This window comes from Dermacentor silvarum, chromosome 1 (genome assembly GCF_013339745.2).
Source record: "Dermacentor silvarum isolate Dsil-2018 chromosome 1, BIME_Dsil_1.4, whole genome shotgun sequence".
NCBI lineage: Eukaryota > Metazoa > Arthropoda > Arachnida > Ixodida > Ixodidae > Dermacentor > Dermacentor silvarum.
In genome coordinates, this window is record NC_051154.1 from 352,651,670 (window position 1) to 352,672,893 (window position 21,224).

Genomic DNA, 21,224 nt, shown 5'->3' on the forward strand with positions numbered 1-21,224 from the left:
GAACAAAGTGCGTCGACGACGCCACTCGACACCAAATGCGTCGTCGATAACGCCGCATTAAAACACGGACACCTTGTTGAATTCACAAACATTCACAAACCAAACCACGATATGCTGCGATTTAACGGCCCTGACCGGTTGATACGGCTGCTCCGCAGGTTGCTGTCCTCGATGTTGAAAGAAACGTTGTTGAAACACGCCGCATCACTCGCATAACATGTGAATACCAGCCGCCACCATCCATGCGATCACGATTACCATGGAGCCGAGGAGCCAGAGACCAACGTTGCCTGAGACGGCAAAACGGTAGACGACGATGTAAACAATATGGCCGTCATGACGTTTATCCGGCTCTTGCAAAGCTTTTGGTGCCTCTATCTTGACGAAATGACATCATTTTCCCGTGTTCGGCTGTCAAAATGTTACCAGTCTAGAAACGTTGGGCTGTCGGTATGTGAGCGCAGCATGAATATTTTCCTTGCGGACGGTCGATGTGGTAGTTTAATCATATTTACGCTTTGCCGAGAGAAAATGTGCTCTTTTTTGTGCGCATCAGCGATCGCTAAGCCCCTGGGCCTGTGCAACGCTGCTAGCTAGCTGTATCTTTCGTGCGGTGCGGCGTTGTTGGCCATCGTAGTTCGGTCCATTCGTGCTCTTTGTTCCCGGCTCATTAGCAGCCTCTGGTACTCTCGCCGATCTCGCAGCGGTTCACAGTGCACGGAAGAATGTGTTGTAAATTGTACTATTACGTTCATCCGCAATTTAACAGTGTTTATGCCGGAAGGACAGTTCGTGCAGTCGATGCCGCCGGACCTGACACGAAGGAGCGTTTGCCGAGTATGTCTCGAAAGGTAAGTCCGGCGCTTGGCGCATTTTTATAGTTCGTGTAGTGTGCCTTGTTAGGCGGAGCACAAGAGGATTGGTACAGCGACAAAAATTATAAAAGTGATTTCCTAATGTTTGTTATTAATGCCGTAGTACACATTTAGCAAAACGTTTTATGAAAATTACCCTCAAACAAGTATAGGATCTTGCCAAGAGCTTCATATATTGTTTCTTTGCTTTCTGTTATGAAATACACTAGCGCCGAGTATCGTTTAGTCTGAACGGGCACAAAATTGATGCCGCGAATGTCACTGCTTCTGTACGTAATTTCTCAGCAAGAAATGGTATATGTGGTGAAGTACGTTGACGTGTTGTCTTGACAGCTATGTTGCGCGAGACGGCACCGGATTGCTCTGACTGACTCATGAGCACATTTTAGCTTGTATGCAAATTTTTCTGCTTATATATTGTCAAGACAACCTGTGTTTCTTGTGTTGAGTGTTCTGTATGTCTTCGTCCATTTGACAGGTTAAATAAAAATAACTGCCCGTGATGTCAGAATGAGATATTTGCACAACCATGTAGCTGGCTGAGGTCTTTTCACAATTTAACACGGTGTTGTTAAATCACAAGTTTGCAGTTTCAGCAGTGATTGCAATAAACTGAACATTTCTTATTGTTTAGGGATGTCACGATTTCGTGAGACGGAGGCATCTCTGCACCACATGGGAGCCTGTGGCAAAATGCAGTCTGAGCAGCCCGACAAGGAATCTGATCTGCTTGCTTTGACAAGGTTTGTACAAAACAGTCACTGCCACTTATGAGTTCTAGGTTCTGTTGGTATAATACCCCAGTCACACGGGCACTTTCAAAGTCCTTTGAATCAAAGATCCTTTACTTCAAGGGAAGACGCGCGCTGTCACATGGGCGCATCAAAGGAGGCCTAGTTGAAGGGAGCTTTGAGTCAAGGGAGTCCGCGTTTGTCCTTTGAAATCTCAAAGGAATACTTTTGAGCCTAGAGTCCGACAGAGGAAAACAAAATTCTGTATAAATACTAAAGTTCAATTTTTACCTGTTAAAAACAAGTTTAACTATATAGAAGTTTATAAGCACAAAACTTTTGTGACACCCGCAGTATCAATGATGAATGTGCCGGTACAACAGCGCCGGCACGGCCTGTCAGAATCGGCAACACCGACGCAAAATGGGTCTTGGAGGGTTTACGGTAGCGCGTTTAAAAGCCAGAACAAAAGAAGACACACAGGGACACACACGGCGCCAACTTCCAACAGTGTTTGTTATCGAAGTCCAGTTCGTACTTTTCATCGCGCTACTGTTAACCCTCCAAGATGCGTTACCAACAAGCACACATTGCAACCCTCGTGAGCAAAATGGGTGCCATGTGTGATTTGGTTATCGGCTGCTACGCATCGAAGTGTCCTCGTGCTTTTTTTTTTTCTCGTCACTTTTGCGTTTTAGAATACGTTGCGGTTTCTGTCAAAAGCTTCAGCGGAGACCACCTGGCGACCGTGTAGCACTGATACATATCCCTTGAACTAATGTTCATTTGAAAGCTTTATGCTCCTTAACTTCAAAGGACCTTCGGCATGTCCGTGTGACTGGGGTATAATTCGTACGTGCCATCGGTCCTGAATCTTTTGGTGAGATTTACGAATTTGGACTCGTTCTACAATTTTACTATTGTTGCATTGAGTTATGAGAATGAAATTCTATTGGTAATATGTTGTAAGAATCTTCAAAAATGGGGTGGTATGAGATTGCAAAATTGCATCTAAAACAATAAATTGTGATGGCACTTGTGCTGCTTTATTAGCAATGCAAAATCCCTAACGAGTATACCGGAGGGGCACTTCCTACCAAGCCCGATTCAGATCAAAATTAGCTACTGCAATTGGCTTCCTCGCGCAGCTTGCACAAAAGAGCCAATCACAAGTGAGAAATTCGATCCGGATTGAGCTTGATCGCAATGAAAAGTGCACTGTATGACACCCGTATTAGATGAGTTTATTGAGATAAGTTCATAAAGCCGGCTAAATAGGCAACAGCAAAAGCACTGAAAAAAGCACACTGGTCTAAAAACAATGTTGTCAGTTTCTGCTGTTCCAAGTTAATGGTTAATAATGTGTCTCTATTGAACAATGTAGGCGCTGAGAGAAAACTTTAAGAAAATACATGCTGACTTTCCAAGACAGCATTGTGTCTAAGATTTTTGCAAAACATAAAGTTCACAGGCTGGCAGGTTTGTTATAACGTACAACACTTTTCCTTTAGATGCCATATTCATAACTTCCAGTGTCGACATAATATTCGAGTACTACTTGAACTGTATATTTTAAAATATCGCCTACCTTCAGTTTAATCAATATACCTAAGTAGCCTCCTCTGAGTCAAGTATAATTGGGGGCTTGAGTAGATATGCATGATATGCTACTTACTGACTGTATAGTGACGTATTTTTTTTAGGAACTGTGTTTTGAGGCACACATATCCTTTTATGTCTTGTTATGAGTTGCCCGACGAAAGCAGAAGGGCATTGCAAGTTATTGCATATATTACTGCACTTAATTCCTTACATACATGCCTGCACAGATTCTGTGTTCCTAGATTATTTCTCTAAGTAGTCAAAAATCATGTATTACACTTTTTTTTTCTCTTTTTTTTTTGGGGGGGGGGGATGCGACTGTTCATTGATTCCCATTCCTAAAGGGATGTTGAAAGAAAAAACCACGAAAGGTGGCTTGAAAGTGTTTGAATTTTCTGTTTAACCTCTTATTATTTATTCTTCTAAAGCACTACCAGCATGAACACGTTTCTGTTCACTTTTATAAGCTAGCTGCCAGATAAGAAACCACAGTGTCAAAGAGTATTTATTTCTTTTTTTTTACTTGTTTTATTGTATGTTCTTTATTTGGCTCAGAATGTTCTACCTACCACCTTATGCAGTACTCCAGCTGGAGCCTATGAGGTATGTTTATAAATGAATAAGTAAATTCCTGAAGCTTGCAACAAACCATGAAGCATAACATTTAAATGTAGTCAGTTCATAATACATCCCTAGAGCAGCATAGCATCAAGCTTGAAGCTGATCTCTGATGTCCCATAAATTGCAGGTTTGATAATGTGGTATCACAAACTGCTGGTTACGCATGTCAGTCAGCCTGGTGCAGTGGTCGCAGGTGAGAGTGTAACCGAAAGCTGGGTATGCTTTGCCCTTCCGCATTTGACATGGGAGGGAGCTTGAACTCTGCTATTGCTTCTCTTATAGTTGGGACCATCTCTCTCACCTTCTCCTTATTATTCTGTCAACTTGCTAATATGCACTTCTACAAGCTTAGTTATGATGTTGACTGCTGAACTTGGATGTTGTGCGTTTCAATAGTTAGTGGGACCCTCAAAACCATGCTGCACTTTGTGTGCATTTCAAATGGTCAATTTGAAATATGCGATTGACATTCTCAGGGAAACAAGGTTTTTGTTCTGAATAAGGCATAGGCTGCTTCCCGAAAGAGTACCAGAAACAATACTTTCTCACCTAACAAAAGTGTTTAGGCACGCCATGCTGAGGCCATGCTGACCTACAATAATTAGATCATAATGTGCTATATCGACCGTTACATGTTATTAAAAGTGGCAGACAAAAGTCATAATGCACTTGAATTTCACTGTTAAAATGTGTGTGGCTACCTAACATTTAGCCTTAGCCCCTTTGGCGCAGACACCATTAGTGCAAAAGGGGCGTATGTCATTACCAAGCTTTTGGGATAAGTACAGACTGAATAAGCACTTGTCAAGATTTTGAGTAGTACTATAACCTGAGACCCGCCCAAAGTGTGATTTTATTTTTTCATTTAGACCATGGAGTCACACTTCTCTTAAGCCTGTGCAGATACGTTACGCTAGGCGAGCCCCATTCATTTCTCCCTTTACAGTGAATCCTGTTTTTCAGTTTCATGTTGCATGACATACAAAGGCACTTTAAGCAAGGCCAAAAATAAGTGGTTTGAATGTGTACAAAATGACTCAGGACACATTTTTTTGTTTGGAGACAGTTTAGACGCATCATGTATTCTTTCTTTTGTGTTAGTTTTGTGATGAGAGGTTATGTATTGCAAAAAGAAAAGGAAGGTTAAAGTGCATTTCCTGCCAAATTTTGTGGCGAAACATCGTACGTTGGAGGACATCATGCATTCCAGAGTATTTTCGTATATTTTGGCTGTTGCGGTTCAGTACACTTGCTCCAAAATTGCTAAGTTCAGTTCTTGCCTCTTTTAGAATGCAATATAGTCAATTTTTGCCAAAAACAAATTAACTAGGCCTTAGCAGACAGCCAGCAGGTGTGGGAACTCTATTGTGGTTTCACCACCTGTATATCGTTCTTGTGTATTTCTAGCTTATCAAGCCTCTACTTTTGGATAACTGCAGTCTTTCTGGGTTTGCAGAAGAGTAATAATGCATCTCAAATAATTATTTTTCCCTTAAGTGTCCCTTTAAAGTTTTGTCTGATTGATGTGGCATGAGACAACACTGCCAGAAAGTTATCTTGCATGTCAGCAGTTGTGTTGCCATGTAATCACCAGTATTGTCTTTGAGGTGCTCAGAGATGTCACTGCACTTACTCTTCATTACCCAAGTCCCTAAGAAGCCATAAAGAGGATCTGTTTGAAATGTCCTGCAATAAGTTATATCATACTGTATTCACTGGGGCTCTGTTAAATGCTTGCAGTAGAAAAGCACTGTCTTCTCCAAAACATGCATAGTGTGTCGGGAATTTGTCAACAATTCTTTTTACCTCAACAGTCATGGAAATATTGATTTACCGTGTTCACTGGCAAATTTATATCAAGCCTGATCTCTGTAGCTTACTAGGCTTTTTTATTACACAAAAATTAAGCTGGTTTTCAATAATACCACCTTTTCACAGTACTGAAGCACCAGTTTGCAAAAATAATAGAATAAGTCTAACTCTATTTTTTGTAAAAGCAAGCTGTTGTCTTACACAGCAACTTCAGTGAGTTTTTTAAGCGCGGCAGGCTTAGGATGTTGGTTGGAAATTAAGTTGCTTAAAGACGTGTTGCAGCAGAGAGCATGTTTTCTTTTATCTATTGTAGCATTATCTGGTCTCTTATGTTCCTTTCCATGCTATTCACAGTGCACACTTTCTAAGGAGAAAAGGGTCAGGCAGATGGTGGCATTCACAGCTCACACATTCCAAAGCACTAAGGGACACACAGAGTGTGAAAGAGGACAGTTATTTTTCACTGTCTGCCTGTTGCTTATTCTTTTGGCATGTGTGTGCCATGAACACCATCAAAATGAACTGTTACCAACTTGCCCAAGCTTCAGCTCTTGCGCTTGGTGTTTTTGTCTATAAAATGCCATATGGCAGTAGTAGTGTTGCTGATATTTGCGTGTATAAAAAGGGGATGCTTACTTGATTGCAGAACAATGATACACATGGTACTGAACTTACCAATGTCATTTTAAAGGTGGGATTAGGTAGGAAGCTATTGTGGTACTGTTTAAAGTGCCCTTGTGCAGATGCTTAAAGCTTGTCTTCCGTTGACAAAAATTGGGCTCAAGCCGTAGGAGGATAGTTGTCAAAGTGTAATGAAAGCCTCCTGGTAGACATGCTGAGTTATGCTGCTGGGGACACTTATTGGTTAGCCCTATTGGGTAATGCTGCTAGGCTTATGGGTGCTTTAACATTGCAGTGCCTGCAGAATGCATGTCGTGCTATGGTATCATAATTGGCCCACCAAGTGACCACCTTTGCTTACACTATGTGGCTGTCTGGCCTACTTTACTTAACCTGACTGCCACCTATACACAAGGAGGGGGAGGGAGGCAAAAAAGGGATCAATTAATTTTCTTGCATAGATGGCTCATGCATCATATTTTTCTTATAGTGCAGGATTTGTTACTCAAAGTGGAGCTTACTATATGGAGAATATCTACATTTTTTCATATGTATACCGAACAAGGATTGATTTGTTCACGGTGTCACTTTTTATATTATACTCACGTGACACTAAGCCCACTTGTATTAATGCAGGTATGGCTGGGCCTGCAGAGAAAGTGTAAGCAGACTGTGCTGTGTTGCTGATCAGTGCTGATCTCCACGCCTGAGTTGGTCCCACAACATCCAGGCACCAGCGTGCTTTGCTTCATCATTGACAAGGTAATATGATATGGAGAGCTTGCACCTGGGTATCAGTTTTGAGCTTGAGTTTCGAGAAATATGTTGAGATAGAAGACACAAGGGTTGGCCTTGGTGATAGATACACGTGTGTTTTTTTAAGTGCTCTTTTTGAATTATTCTTCGTGGACCTATTTTCAGCAAATGTTTACATTCCTTAATTGCAAACTGCCATGGAGCTGGTTTATGCCTTAAACTAGCACTCTTTCACCAAGAAAAAGCCTTATTTAGCATAAAATTCATAGGAAAGGCAAGGAGGTGACAGGACAGAACACTACTAACACCATCCAATTTTACTGCTTGCACAGCAATATAAAGCGAGAGTTGAAAGGACGAGGTTTGGGTTTGTGTTCGTTGGTTCTATGGGTTTTGGAGCCCCACACAGCTTCTTTGCTAGGCAGACAAGCTCGTGGGATGTGCTTCTGAAATTCGTACAGCACACTGACAGTGCAGATGCGGGCCTCATCTTCGGAAGTGCACTGACGGCACCATTCACGGCGCAGATGACTCTCATAGAGTCAGGCAGGGCACCAGTGTTGATGTTTGTTCCCTTGCCCAAAACAGCATGTTTAGGTTCAGTGTAGTTGTAAGAAGACAAGTTAAACATTACTTTCGTGGTTTGAGTGGCCGCATTTTTCTTAGAGCACTGAATTTCTTTTCTTGCAACTGCCTGCCCTGGTGTTTCCTTAGCGTCGGCATGAAGTTGGCATGGAGTTACGCATCCGGGAACTCGTGAACAATGACCCTGTAGTTGACACTTTGCGAAGAATACATCGGCTTCCAAGCCCTTCATTTTCTGTTGGCATACTTTTACTTGTACTGTTAGCAATTTCTTCTCGGCTTGCTGAATTATCCTGAGGCCCCACACTGACACTACTGATGTCTTCAATTGAAGACTTTTCAGGATAAGACTCCTGGCTTTGCAAGTGTGGTTTAAAAAAAGGTGGCACTTACAGGTGGCTATTCAAGACCTGAGTGAAATGAACCGGCAAGTCTTGGTTACATCTTGTGTGTAGTCCTCTTGGAGTTTTACGAAAAATTGTATCGACACGAAAAATTTTTTACGAAAAATTGTATCGGCACTAACACGATGATAAGCACTTGGTCATTCACCACAACTTCATAGTCGTTACCTGGCTAAATGAATTTTCGTCGAACCCTTGATAATACCTTCTACAAAACTTATGTACAAAACATTGTTACCAAGACTTACTGGTTCGTCTCACTTGCGTCCAGAATAGAAATCTGTAAGTGCCACCTTTCCTGCAAAGAACCTCATCCTGAAAAGTCTACACTTGAAAGCATCGGTAGTGTGAGCGTGGGGCCTCGAGATAATTCGGCCAGCTGGGAAGAAATTACTGGCAGCAAGAGTTCAAGAGTGCTGACAGAAAATCAAGAGCCTGTGAACTAGAGCAGACCATTATTCGGGTCTTCTGGGACATACAGCTGAATGTCAACTTCACAGCGAGACTAACGGACCACCTGTGCGGGCAGTCACAAGAAAGCTTGATGTATTATAACCAAAACAGCCTGTTCAAACCAGGAAGTTATCTTGAGCTTGTCTTCCTACAAGCCCACTAAACCTGAAACTGCCATTCTGCGCAAAAGACAACTTCAACACTGGCACTTCACCCAACACTGATGAAAGTAAGCTGCATCGTGTAACGTGCCAGCAGTAAGCTTTCTGAAGCAGGAGAAGGGCCCACGAGCTTACCTTCCATGGTGTAATTCAGGAACCCGTCTCGGCTCCAGAAAGGGAGCTTTTTTGGCTTGGCTTGGGTCAATGACCATAAAATTATCATTACCAAAGAGAACGCATTAACAGTTGCAGACTCAGGGTAATGTCTTTACTTGCTTGATTTTGTGGACAAAAACTGATGAAAGGGTGCCCAATGTGACTAGTTATCCTGTCCAGGAGTCCGTGATTTCAAGAAGTTTGACAATCATTTCATTGGCTAACAATCACAAAGCATACTTGTGCTGTCATTTGAAACAAAACCATGCACTTTAAGGAACGGTGAATTTCTTTAGGTGTAAGGAGCACCTGCACTGCATATATAATTTTGGTTAAAAAGAAAGTAAGGCGGAATAGGCCATATAAAATTAATGACAATAATTTTGGCATAAGTAGATCTTTGCTCAAACCATCTGAAAGTTTCTTGTTTTAGAAAGTATTAAATTTTGTTAAACGTAGCTGCTGTCAGATGATTCTATATAAGCATTTGGCCTTATGCAATACTATTTGCTTTAAATAAAATTTTTGGGTTTTATTTGTAAAAACCTCAATATGATTGCTGAACAACATATTGTAGGGCAAAGGCACAAATACACAGATGATATACGAAAACATGTCACAGGTGCTGCTAATAACTTAATTCGAAACACAACAGGATACTGTATATATGCTCTTCCGAATGCACAGGCGCACTAGCCACTTCGGGAAGACAACAGAGGGCAATTATCCGTGCTAACACAATCATTTGAAGATCTAAAGAAAGCAAGTTCCACGTCGTACAAAACAACAGAGGTCTGACTTACACAAGCACTACTTTTTTATGTAAAACGCTTTGAGTAGCTTACATGCAATTTTATCTTTACTTCTGCCTGGGATCTTCACATCATAAAATCTCGCACGACAAGGGCAGGCTTTTTTTTGCTGATAGATGCGCATTCAAGTCTGTCGTCATGTTTTTAGCATGCTCCCTCATTCAATCATTGATGCAGCAGCCAGTTTGTCCTACATAGGACTTTCCACAAGGCAGTGGGATTTCATAAACCACACCGGGACCACATTGCCCGTAAGGTGTTACATGGTGTACTTAGCAGCTTACCTTAGATCTGCCCATTATGCGGGGACACGTTCGCGCCAGCCTATTGGGAACAGAGAACAATCGAGGCACTTCATGCCTGTTCGCCACTTTCTTTAAATTGTGGCTCAACTTATGCACATACGGTACAACTTGCGGTCTTGGGCCACTCGGCTCACCAGCTCTGGCCTCATTCACCAGTGTGCCCGCTTTTGTAGTGTTCTCTTTTCCCAATATGCTGGCCCAACTGTGTCCCCGCATAATGGGCAGATCTAAGGTAGGCTGCCAAGTACAACACGTCACACCTTACTGGCGATGTGCTACCAGAGGGGTTTATGAAATCCCACTGTCTTGTGGAAAGTCCTATGTAGGATAAACTGGCCGCTGCATCAATGATCGAATCATGGAGCATGCTAACAACACGACGAAAGACTTGAATGCGCATCTTTCAGCACACTGTAAAGCCTGTCCTTGTCGTGCGAGATTTCATGATGGGAAGGTCCTGGGCAGAACTAAAGATAAAACAGCACGTGAGCTGTTGGAAGCATTTTACATAAAAGAAAAAAAGTAGTTCTTGTGAAAGTTGACCTATATTGTTTTCATGATGTGGAACTTGCTTTCTTTAGATCTTCAAGATGATCGTGTTAGCCCTGATAATCGCCCTCTGTGCTCTGCCCGAAGTGGCTGGTGCGCCTGCACGTTGTGAGGAGTACATATACTGTATCTCGCTGTGCTTCAAATAAAGTTGTTAGTAGCGCCTGTGACGTGTGTCTGTGTATCTTCTGTGTATTTGTGCCTTTGCGCTATGTCGTTCAGCAAACCGCAACTTGCCTAACACCAAGTCCTTCTGCACAATATGATTATGGGGGACACTGTAGTGGGGAACTCTGGATTAACTTTGAACACCGGGGGTATGTGCCCAATGCACCTTATGGGGGTGTTGTTGCACTTTGCTGCCATCAAAATGTGGCCGTTGTGCATGGGATTTTATCATGCGCCATTCGGCTTAGCAGTGCAATGCCAAAGCCACTACGCCACCACGATTTTTAGTTTTGCTTGCAGAATAGCAGTTTCCAAGTAATTTAATTAGCTCGACCTGTTGATGCTGCTCTCTAAAAGTAGATTTTATGCATGTTACTTATGTTGCTTCAGTACTAGTAATTATTATTACTCAATAATGCCTTTTTTATTGTAATAACACTTGTTTCAGTGATCTGCTAATGTAACAGGTTATTCTACGACACTATAATGCAAGTTTCCTTAGGAGTCATAAGCATTGCAGGAAACCGCTTATTTTCAATAAATTTTGTTCAGTATCGCATGTTCTGAATGCTAAAGCATTCTTACCTGTGTGAATGTCAGCTAAACTGCTTTTGCCTATGTGTTATCTTATTGCATGTGTGAAAAAAAACTGTTGGCTTTTGTTTACTTTTTCAGGTGCACTGCAAGCTCTCACTCAAGCAACACATTCCAGTGGTCTTCTGTCAACAGACTGGGTGTATTGAAGTACCATTACAAGGTCCAATAAACAACGCTTGCGAGATGTGTGACGTGCTCTTGCTTAAAATCGGAGGACTTCACTATTAATGTAAGCTTGAATAGGTGTGCTGAAGAACCTGTGTAACGTGTACTTGTTTATTAACAAGTACAAACCATTACCTCACCTGACATTTTTTTTCACCTCAACATAACTCTTTACTGTAGATTTCTGAACAAACCATTACAGCAACACAACACTGCAGTAAGGTCAGCACAAGTGTTCATGCATGAACACTTGTATTTACAAGAATTGTATTTGCATTATTATACTAAATATGAATATGAGGTGCGTATCTTTTTCAGGGTGCATACTCTCGCAGGTCGTACAAGCTCGTCATCTTGTACGCACTCAGCTCGTAGAAACGAACTCGTTCATAATGTACGAGAATCTCGTTCAGTGACAAGAACGCGATCTCGTACACATGTGTGCGAGAAATGTACGCGATGGTCGCTGCGTAGACTGTACGAGGTTCTCGTAGACTCAACGAGTTCTCGCAGACTGAACGAGATTCTCGCACAGTCTACGGAGCAATAATCGCGTACACTATTTCTCGTACATTCTCGTTCACATTTTTTTCAATAGGGACTACTTGCAGCTAGTAGGAACCATACACGTGAGAACAGCACCCTATCATCCCAGCAGCAACGGTCTGGCAGAACAATTGGTCCAGATGCTGAAGGGTGCACTTCGGAAGTCCACCGACCCACATCACCAGCGGAGCTTGCAGACTTCCTCCTGTCGTACCGCAACACTCCGCAACCGACTACTGCTGAGGCTCTTTTGCTGTTAGGGAGGCGCCTCAGGACTCCGTTGAGGAGCGGGTCGCCCGCAAACAGTTTCAGGACACCAGTCGCCACAGCCATCGTGCGACTACGTTCAGCGAAGGAGACTTCGTGCGTGTCCGCAATTTTCGCCGCAGACCAAAGTGGTTCAGTGCTACAGTTCTCTCCCGCACTGGTCCAGAGTCGTATCGTGTTGGTGTTGTGACCCCTCGAGGTGTGTGTGAATGCATGCGTCACCGTAACCACATCGTGCATGCTCCGGACTCTGACTACACGGTGATCACAACCACCGACTTCCATGACGTCACAGCTGGCACACGCGCTAGCAGCACCACCGAGCCTGTGGAACTGCCGTCGACACCCAGGGAATCCGCTGAACAGGGTCACCGCTACCCACTACGTCAGCGCGGACCGCTACGGCACCTAATCCTCTTATGGGACAATAAACAAGTGCGGGGTAGATTTGTCGCGTGCCTAGGCGACAAGGCGCCACAGCTAGGCATGCACCGTGGTAGCGGAGCAAGCGTTATCACCCTTTGGTTGTGCTCGAAAGCAGCCGGCATTCAAGCTGGCGGGAGCTTTCATTCCTGTAACATAGAACCGGGCAGTTCTCCCACTGCTGTTACGTTGATGGCTAAATGAATCCGTATTATTTTCGGTCCACCGTTGCACTGTCCTTCCGTTAGATACGACAGGTTCGTCTTTTTTTTAGATAATGGGGTTCTACTCGCACAAACCACCATCTGATTATGAGGTACGCCATAGCAGCGAACTCCGGAATAATTTAAACCGCCTCGGGTTCTTAAACGCGCACCTAAATCCAAGTACACTGGTGTTTTCTGCATTTCGCCCCCATCGAAATGCGGCCGGCGTGGCTGGGATTTGATCCCGCTACCTCATACTTAGCAACGCAACACCATAACCACACAGCAACCCTTTCAGGTAGCATGTAGGATTTATAATAAGTTAATAATTACTGGGCTTGCGATTTGGTTACGTCAATTCTTGTTCATCTTCTTTCTCGGGTTTTACGTGCCAAAACCAGTTCTGATTATGAGGCACATCGTAGTAGAGTACTGCGGATTAATTTTGACCACCTGGGGTTCTTTAAGGTGCACTACAACGCAAGTACACGCGCATTTTTGCATTTCGCCTCCATCGAAATGCGGCCGCCGCGGCCGGGATTCAATCCCGTGACCTCGTGCTCAGCAGCGCTACGCTTTAGCGGACTGAGCCACCCCGGCGAGTCCTACGTCAATTCTGTACCCTAGTGCCCATATGAAATCTGCAGCACGCGCAAGACATTTGACGGGCCAAACGCAGGCTTCTCTCGTTCCGAAGCCGCCGAGCTCTTTGAAACACTCGGCGCGTGCACCCCGCGCCACATTGTCGCCTTCTTTCCTTATGAAAACTCGCGCTTTGAGGTGCCTCTTATACCCCTGTCACACGGGACAACTTAAGTGCACTTTGAGCAAGTGCACATCACCGCGAGTGTCATTCGCACGCTGTCACACAGCAAAACGTAGTGACACTTGCTGCAGAGCACACACGCCGGCGAGTGCGTTCGCCAAACTCACTTCACTGCGCCCAAATGTGTAGCCTCGGTTGCCGTGGCTCTGAAAGAAATGAACTAATATTAAAAGCAGAGTTCTTAGCCTTTTTCAAACATTGTTTTCATTATTAGGAATATTAATACGTATTAAAACGTACTTTACAACAAAAAATACATCTACAACAAAATCCGCCATTTTATGTGCGTTTGCCTTGGATACGACGCCGTCTTGTCTTGGCTCGTGATGATCGATGACGCTAATGCGAATGCAATAATTCACTTCATTTGCACCTAAAGTTTATTGTAAATGCTGTTTTTATATGTAATACTTTATTACTCAGCAAGTATTGCCTAAAATAACATATATGTCGTGCTACTGTCTCAGCCATCGCGATCACCATCATTTTCTTAGTGCACTTTTCTTTCTCGTGTAGCAGCGCTTCGCAAAAGTGACACTCTGTGCGCGTAAGTGCACTCGCTCAAAATTACAATAAATTCACCAGTGTGACAGGGGTATTAGACTGCACTATTGCTGGGATCAGCCCACTTTTTAAAGTAATCTCGAACTAGCATCTGACGTTGCCTAGAAACTACGCGACGTTGTACGGACTTCAAGATGCCGCAGGATAAAAAAGTTTTAACATTTCTTCACCGAAGAAGAATGTAATCGTCGTTTTGACGCACACCACATGAAATAGACGTATGTACGCGCGATCGTATACCACGTAGTCGCTGATGATGTCCCAATCTCAATTTCTCTCTTTTGCGTTTGTCCAATATTTATCTAGTGGTGGTGAGGCTTGGCCTTCCCGTCCCGACGTGGGAGCGGCCCGCCGTCCTACCTCCATGACAACGGAAGGTAACTATACTTCAGGACCTCAATAAAGTTCACTACCTACCTACCTACCCACCAATTATAGGCTCGCATCGAACGGCCAGCGCAGAACTCATGTTATTGCTGTCATACGATCGAGTGCAACGTGGTTGTCATCGTGCCACTGTCGTCACACACGTATGCTCGCGGCTTACACACACCACTACTCAATTAGCCCGAACACGCTGCTCCGCCTGGAATCGTTCTGCCTAACCCCAAACAGTGCTGGATGGCCAAGTGCTTCGAACAACGTAGCTTGCCACAGTGCGTGTGGGATCTGCACAATTTTTAAGAGCTTAAGCATTTCCATGTAGACTCACTAAAGGAAATCGGCGCTGACACGTGATGCTTTCACTGCATAAAGAAAAAGTTGTATTAATAACATAAAATGAAATGTGAAAAATGAAAACAATAAATTGAAAAATTGATAAAGATTGAAAATATTAATAAATAAATAAAATCGGAGCCCTTCCACGATGAGAAGATGGAAGACCAGCGAAGCTGTTGGTGTTGTTTAATTATATTTATTTCTTTAATTTGGTGGTCCTCCTAAATGGTTGAAAAAACAGAACACATAACTTCGTTGTTTACTTATGTCTTGTTTTTTTTAATTCGATTCACTCGGTCACCATATTGATCATTGCCTTATCGTCGATATGGTAAACTGCAATTGGCTGAGCATCGATTCTAGACTCATTATTGCTAAATGTGAGATCAATGCGCGATCTGTTGCGTGCGGTTGTTGGCACATCCACTTCAATGCAACACTGTAAGCCGAAACGTTCCGACATGAACGATGAGAACCACCTTCCGTGAGGCATGCTGATGTCAACGTAAAGTCCCCCACGGCGACTATAATTGTGTTGTTGTGGAGAGACACCCAACCAAACACGTCAGTCAGAAAGACTTCAATCTCTCGCTTTGAGGTTGCGGGAGGGATTTATACAGCAGCAACTACTGCAGGACCATCTTCTATCCTAACGGCATAAACGTCCGCACAATCCGACACGGTGGCATCATTCACGACTGGCATATCGTACGGGGTGGCACTCATGCAGTCGGTCTCTGCAGAGATGGCGACTCCACCCTCCCGGGAATCGACGCTCTTGTTGCACATCAATCCCATGTGTCCATTCAGTGACAAGGGTAGTTAAAGGGCGCGCTACAGGTCCCCGAGCCAACAGGACTGTGTGCCATTGAGCTTGGACCCTTTCTTCACTATAGCCAGGATCGGCCCACATGATGACTTGATTTTTTTAACATCTCGGACACATTTTTTTACCAGATCCTAGCCATAGACAGCTTCGCTGTAAAAATAAAACGTGAAGAACATGGCGGCAGAGAACACCGAATGTACGACATTTTGAAAACCGCATGTCTAGCCTTTTTCGGAACCGTAGCAAACATGCAGAGCGTCAGCGGCAGTGAAGGTTACGACAGAAACAACTGAAGTGGAGAGAGAGAGAAAGCGATGAGAGGAAATGCAGGGAGGTCAACCAGACGAACGTCCGCTTTGCTACCCTACACAAGGGGTAAGGTAAAGGGGGAATAAAAAGAGGAAAAGAGGAAGAGAATGAGCATCGTGTATGCAGCGAAGCACCATGACACCAAAGTCAAGTCTCATAGCTGGTGATGTGCGTTGAAGGCATCTGACATGAACCAAGCGCCAGTGGTCGTTGCGTGAATAGGAGGCGGCGGGTGAGCCATGGGGCTTACTCGACACTTGCAAGCACTGGATTTAGAGCATCCAGTACTTGCACTGCACTTCGCGCTGACGGAGTATGCAGCTTGCTTAAGATTATACGAAGGGTATTTATAAGGGACCGAAGCATCACAACCACTTGCCCGTCTTCGGGCAATTTATCGGGAGTCGGCATTGTGGACTCTACCACAGTGCACTGTATCCTTATATGCGACTGTGATGCCGGCTGTGGCATCGGTTGTGGCTCCGCCTGTGGCCTCGGCTGTGGCTTCAACTGTGGTTTTTGCTGTGGCTCCCAACTTTGGGGTAGGCTGTGGCATCGGCTTTGGCGGGCGCTGTAGCTTTGGTAGCGCGGGCCTGACTTCAGTATTGGTGTTCTCCGGCACGACCTTGTCAGAGCTAGACCCGACTCCGCCAAGCCTAGGGGGCAGAGGAGGAGGAGCTGTCGGATGTACCGCGCTCTTCATAGAGGAATCTTCGTTCTTTGAAATCCAATGGCGTCGTGAGCGTCGCTTTCTATTGACCGCAATAGCTTCCTGACGCGACGAACGGTCTCTTGCCATCTGCTTCAAGACCGCCCTTTCTTTCGTCATTTTAGGGCAGTCCTTTGAGGTAGCATCATGCCACCCAATGCAATTGGGGCATTTGAGAACCGTGGCTACGCAGGAGTCTGCAGCATGGGGCTGTGCGCAGCGCGGGCAAACTCTCGTGTTCTCGCAGACAGCGCTCACGTGTCCCAACCTCAGGCAGTTGCGGCATTGGAGTGGCCTTTGGAAAATGGACGCACGGGGTGTCTAAAGTGGCCCACCTTGACGTGTGAGGGAGCAGATTCGCCCTTGAAAACCACCTTCACACAGCGGGATGTGCCGAGTGAGTGGAGCCAGACTAACTCAAAAGGGGCCTGTGACGAGCTGGGAGCAAGAACAAGATTAAATCGATGATGATGATCGCGACCAAGATCCACAGCAACATCAGAAGAAGAAAGAAGCTTCTGCTGCCCGACAGCGACGCTAAGCGTAGCATGAGCCGTCGTCTTATGCTGGTCTAAATTAGCATCCCGCCTTTGCAACCGCGTTTCTCCGTTTCGCTATACGACTCTCGCAGTTTCTAGCCATTATACCAAACACAGACGCATACGACGACAAAAACCTGGCGGTTAGTGTGAAATGCTTACGCATGATTTATATAACTGCCAGAGGAGTTCCCGCTAGATTTTTTTACGAAACTACTTTCGGTTCATGGTCATGTCCTGCCAAACTAAAATGTGTTTGGACAGCCGTACGGAATTTAATTCCCGACAGCAAGATAATTAGTTTAATTTGAATGGTATATTCCTGCGAACTCTCAATAAATACTGAATGCCTTATACCAGGACTACTTGACCCGTGACACTCGTGCGCTAAACGTAAAAATGATTTTTATTACATGCTAAACCGGTATTATTTACTTGACGCATTGACAAGGGCTCTGACCGCCGCCGTCCACTCCTGTCGTCCCAAACAGCGACATCCTGTGGCATTGCATGGTCACATCTCGTGGCAGAAAGAGACTTGATCACGTCTCCACGTTCCAAGACGGCAATGAAGGAAGGCGGCGTTTCACTGGACCCAACGATGCCGGCTGGTGGACGCGGCTCGTCTATATCTCGTTATACACACAAAAATGCAATGATGGCAGCCCAAAGGGATGCATTCGCTTGGTTCGTGCTGCTTGGGCCACCCCCCACTTTAGGGTTGCTGAAGGAAGGTGCTGTATTTGAAAGGATGCCAAGTGTGGCTTCATCAATTCAGAGCCGACCACGCCATGCAGCGTCACCATGCAAAATACTGCCGCCTTCCATACAGAACTCTCGCTCGAATGACGTCGGATGCAGCTGCTGCTGTAACTTCGGGCTGCCTCGACCCTGGGCCTCGACCATAGAAGTTCTCAGCTGCTGATCGTTGTCCCAGCTTGTCCCAGCTTGTACCAGCTTGCTCGTAACCTGCTTGGCACTGCGCTCCTGCTCCTTGCGCCGGCGGGCCTCATGCGGGTTTTGCGCGTAGTCTGGGTACTTCCTTCGGGGGACAGCGGCAGCTTCGACCAACTTGCGCTGGAAGGGCTCCTTGTCGGCGGCGCGGAGAGGACGACACAGCTTCGCCAGGCGGCTCCTAGCGCGCTGGTTGTTTTCGCTCGCGTTCACGGCGGCCACAGATAGCCTGTTTTCCTGCGCGAACGGCATCAAGGCGTTTGGGGGAGGGGGAACACATGATCGCAGCTGGTAGCAGTACTGTACCTCGCTTCTCAACGATGCAACCACCATGCCGGGGTGCGAGGCCACATCAGCAACCGCCATCGCCGCTTCTGCTGCTGCTGCACAGCCTGTACCAACAGGCCCTGAATGCTTCGTAGGCACGTAATGACGGTGCTTGGCTGAAGAGGAGCAAGGGGCCACCGACGATGGCTGGCCTTTGCAGAGACTGTCGTCTGCGGTTCCGGGAGCGTCCAGAAATCTTCAGTTTTGGAAGAACGAGCTGCCGAGGAAGGAGTCGTCGTCTTCTTTGCCTCGCGGAGGAGCGTACGTAATAGTGACAATAATGATGATGGTAACGACGACGAAGATCCCCATTTATAGCACGTACTCAACCATGGAACATGCCTAGAATTGGGCGGCAGGAGGCAGCTTCAGGTACACTTTTTCAGGTAAATTTATTCTAAATGAAGAAATGCGAGCAGACCGAATGCTTACTTTTACTTCATGAATAAGCAGTCGGACTAAGTGAAACAAAATTGTTGATTAAGTAATACGGAAGAAGAGAACGAAAACATTATAATGAAAAATTTCCGAAATAGATATCAGTGAAATGAATAAGAAACAGAGAATTAAACTACAAAATTAGCACGGCAATTCTTTTGTTTACATTACGAACATTCACATATAATTACGATACCGTTGAAATGTGGGAAACCCTACGCGGGACAAAGTCAGTTTTCTTCTACTTTCTGGTGTTTTACACCCGCCGGGATGGCTCAGTCAGCTAAGGCGTTGCGCTGCTGAGCACGAGGTCGCGGGATCGAATCCCGGCCGCGGCGGCCGCATTTCGATGGAGACGAAATGCAAACACGCCCGGGTGCTTGCGTTGTAGTGCACGTTAAAGAACCCCAGGTGGTCAAAATTAACCCGGAGCCCTCCAATATGGCGTGCCTCATAATCAGAACTGGTTTTGGCACGTAAAACCCAAGAAAGAAGAAGGTTTTACGTGTCAAAACTAGTTCTGATTATGGGGCACGCCATAGTAGAGGGCTCTTGAATTATTTTGACCACCTGGGGTTCTTCAACGTGCACTACAACGGAAGCACACGGCGTTTTTCCATTTTGTCTCCATGGAAATGCGGCCGCCGCGTTCGGGATTCGATCCCTCGACCTCGTGCTCAGCAGCGCAACGCCTTAGCTAACTTAGCCACCGCGGCGGGTGAGTTGTGTCAATGACCTGACAGGGGATCATGAATTGTCAATAATGAACAAAGGTAATGCGCACTTACTTGCGAATTGCATGGTTTGCTTGGCCGGTAGATGTGAGCCACTGCTGCGTGAGATTAAGGTAATTGGCTGGAGTGGTCATATCTTAGCAAGAGAACTTTTGGAGGCTGATCACATAAAAGAGAGAGACTAGTGTTGCATTAGTGATACGTTTGTTTTTTCTGTTTGACAACAAGATGCAGCTGTTAAAAACGTCACTGCAATCGGTCCAGGCGACAAATGCATGAGCATTTGTTGGATCTACCTGCTCTGCTGTAAGAATAAAACAGGTGGAAGGTCAGCGCCCGACCTATTGTTTCCTACTTTTCTTTAAGTCTTTGTTTCCTGGTAGCGCAACAATATTTTCCTCAGATCTCAACCAATTCGCCCAGCAACAAGTTCTACTAAACTCCGGTAAAGTATAGCCGACGAAGTGGACCCGTTGGTCAGATTTCGACGACGCAAGACTGTGGTCGCCGCAACCATTGTTCTTGAAGTGCCACGTCCATGTTCTGAGCAGAAGTTCGCCCAATAAAGAGATGGATTCATTACTCCCAGTTTTGGCTCGACCTTGATTTTGAAGGATCTTTAGGATCGCCAGTCAGCCTCTAGAGTCTCTAAAGGAGTACGTTTATCTAGGTCAATTACTCACATGGGACCCTGATAATGAGAAGCAAATTTACAGAAGAATAAAAATGGGTTGGAATGCTTACGGCAGGCATTGGCAAATCCTGACTGGGAGCTTACCACTGCCGTTGAAAAGAAAAGTGTACAACCATTGCATCCTACCGGCGGTAACATATGGGGCATAAACGTGGAGGTTAACAAAGAAGCTCGAAAACAAGTTAAGGACCGCACAAAGATCGATGGAACGAAAAATGTTAGGCGTAATGTTAAGATGATGATGCTATATGGATTTTATTGGCGCAAGGGCCAGGGATGACCAAAGAGCGCCAAGAAAGGTAGTATGCATGAAGCAGTCCATGAAGTGGTAAATGGCAGATGGTGATTGCACATGGGCTGTATAGGGGCCTAAAACCTACAATGTAAATGGCGTAAAATATATAGACACTAAAATAATGAGAATGACAAGTGATATGGGCTATGATCATAAAACATACCTTATGTCTGAATAATACAATAAAATTTGACAACCCAATAGCACAGCTGCCTCACCAGTGCCCTTGAGCGCAAGGGCCCAGAGGCTTGTGCCTTACAGTACTACTATCGCAGCTGCACCCTCTATAGAGAGGGTGTGCTACGAATCTCTTTGGCTAATAACGTGCAACACAACATCGTTTAAGAAATTAAGCACCGCTTTAGACCCGAAGAGTGGTTCTGCGCCAAGAAATAGTGCAGGATGAAGGGGGATACACTGCTGGTAAGCTTGAGGAAAATGCTTTTTTCGTTCAGGTTCCGCTTCCCGACA

The 21,224-nt window shown here is 45.1% G+C and overlaps 1 long non-coding RNA gene across 1 annotated transcript; it reads left to right on the plus strand.

Moving 5' to 3' along the window:
* Positions 1-408: 408 nt before the first annotated feature.
* LOC125942368 (uncharacterized) lies at positions 409-7,045 on the plus strand. Its single transcript, XR_007465041.1, has 3 exons — positions 409-851; positions 1,510-1,618; positions 6,899-7,045. It is a non-coding gene; the product is annotated as an uncharacterized LOC125942368 (long non-coding RNA).
* Positions 7,046-21,224: the final 14,179 nt, after the last annotated feature.